The sequence below is a fragment of the Tenrec ecaudatus genome, chromosome 11, assembly GCF_050624435.1.
Source record: "Tenrec ecaudatus isolate mTenEca1 chromosome 11, mTenEca1.hap1, whole genome shotgun sequence".
Taxonomy (NCBI): Eukaryota; Metazoa; Chordata; class Mammalia; order Afrosoricida; family Tenrecidae; genus Tenrec; species Tenrec ecaudatus.
In genome coordinates, this window is record NC_134540.1 from 14,764,773 (window position 1) to 14,767,189 (window position 2,417).

At 36.1% G+C, this 2,417-nt stretch overlaps 1 non-coding gene across 1 annotated transcript; it reads left to right on the forward strand.

The window, feature by feature from the left end:
• The first annotated feature begins 329 nt into the window (after window positions 1-329).
• On the forward strand, window positions 330-494 carry LOC142461819 (U1 spliceosomal RNA). The gene has a single exon (XR_012787010.1). It is a non-coding gene; the product is annotated as a U1 spliceosomal RNA (small nuclear RNA).
• The last annotated feature ends 1,923 nt before the right edge of the window (window positions 495-2,417 follow it).

Below are 2,417 nucleotides of genomic sequence, written 5' to 3' on the forward strand. Positions count from 1 at the left end.
AATAGAAATTTTTAGAATGTAATAAATATGCCATTTTCATTTCATGTCCTATACATTCACTTATACTTGTAGCACAAGGAAACATAGATTGTTGTCTGGAAGCTATAGATTTTTTTTCTGTTCAGTTACTCCACACTTTTATGCCACTCCAACTCTCTGATAAGTCATTCTTAAGACATATTTATTCACTAGATGATTATTTAAATGTCTTTCTTATACACATCAGGCATCGCATACTATAGCAACAAGTGAAATCCTGGAATCATACACTCAGATTCTAGATGCCTAAAAAGTCTTGCTGAAGACCAGACAGGAAAAAGAGAAAACAAACACTTACCTGGCAGGGGGGATAGCGTGATCACAAAGGTGGTTTTCCCAGGGCGAGGCTTATCATTCCTCTCCACATGTGCTGACCCCTGCAATTTCCCCAAATGTGGGAAACTCAACTGCATAATTTGTGGTAGTGGGGGGGACTGCGTTCCTGCTCTCCCCTGTTTAAAAAGAAAGAAAGGAAAAAAAAGAGAAGACAAAAGAAAAGCTGAAAACATTGACAAAACACAAATGCTAGTACTTATGTTGGTTATGCAGAATGATGCGTTGCAGCATTTTCATCAGCTATGTGAAGGTCTCCAGTGTCAGAAGTATGTTTAAAGGCATACGCCGATTTTTACCAGTCATTGACAAGGCGTTTATATAATTTAAGAAAAAAATTGAAAACACCACAACAAAACAACACTCTGATTACCAAGAAGTTCACCATCGCAGAGGCATTATAAAGAAACAAATAAATGATGACAGCGCTCAGGAGCTATTGCCTTCATTCCAGAGACAAGTTTTATTCACCATTAGTGACACATATGAATTTTGCATGGATAGAAAAGTAGACATGTATCAAGTTATTCTAATACATTTTCCTTTTTAAATAGTGTGGCTATACCTGGTGAAGAATGAATGAAGGCATCCAGAATATAGTTCTAGGATACAAAGTAAATGGTGAAACTTATGAAGGTGCGTTTACAGTATTTTCTCCTTAGTCACCGTGATCACAGATTGTTCAATAGAACATTCATTTTCATCCCTAAAGGGACTCAAAATTAGTGTAGGCTTATCCCAATGACCTAAATACAAACCTTACAACGAAGTGAACTAAACTTACAGACTCAAGAAAGACAAATGTTATTAATGTAGACATGTGATTCTATAATAAAACATAAAATACAAGAAATATTTCCCAATAGGAATCACAAATTGCTCAACAGAATATTCATTTTCATCTCTAAAGACATTTGAAAACGTTCAGTGCACAATGTTTTAATAAATAGGTGATTAATTATCCTCATTATGTATGCAAGTAAATATTGTTCAGCAGTTTAATTGTGATGCAATCATTTGAGAATTTGGAAGAGCAAAGAATGGAAAGACATGTTTTAAATTACAAAATGTTAGAGCTTTCTAAAAATAAAATACAGCAATTTGTTTCTGATCATTAAATTTTCTTTTATGATGTTTAATTTGATCATTTACAATTGTAGCATTGGTATGGAATTGAACTTTGGACTGTTTAAAGCAAAACTGGGGAAAGTCAGTTTTCCATGGTGGCCGATCAAGAGAATTTGACATAGATTGTTGAAACAACTAAGTTCACTAACTCATTTTCTTTGTTGAAAATGATTATGTGGAATACTCTTTTTGTTGAAAATGAGGCAAAATCTTAGTGCCCCACAGCCACATAAAAATTTTCATCATCATACTCTATTTGCTCAAATGACACACACCACTTTTTCATGCAATCCCTACCTAAGACATATGCACACATTCATGCACGTGTGTGTATGTGAGAATAAGACAGAAAGTATTGCTACTAGGGTTGCACCACACATATGCGCAAGTTTATGCCAACCAAATGGTGTTTCACCGTGTCTCTGCAGAAAAGTCCGCTCAGAGGTTAGGATACTGCGTGGAGGAATTCCAAGGGTGGGCGGGATCAAGATAGATTTTTCGCAAATGACACAGGACAACCATCGGGTGCATTATGAAAAAGGTTTCAGATAATTGAAAGCTTCATCGATGAGAAAAAGTCCAGAAAAGATTATTTTCCCTCCACATGACAATGTGCCTGGTCATTCTTTGTCAGTAATAAGGGCTGTCCTATGATAACTTCATTGGGAAACCTTCCCCCTCTACCTAACAGCCCTGAAATACCCCCTTCAGGCATCCTACCCCCCCCAAAAAACCCACAAAGAATATTTTAAAAGAACATTATACCCACCTTTCTGGCATGGTATTGAAAAACACAGAATTCTTGGGGGAAGAATAAAGGTTAAGAATATTGAAAGATCTCCTTCGGAAATGTATAGGCTAGATGGAGCATGTATTGAGAAGCACCAGCTTAACATTTTTATGTTCAGGTTTCTGTG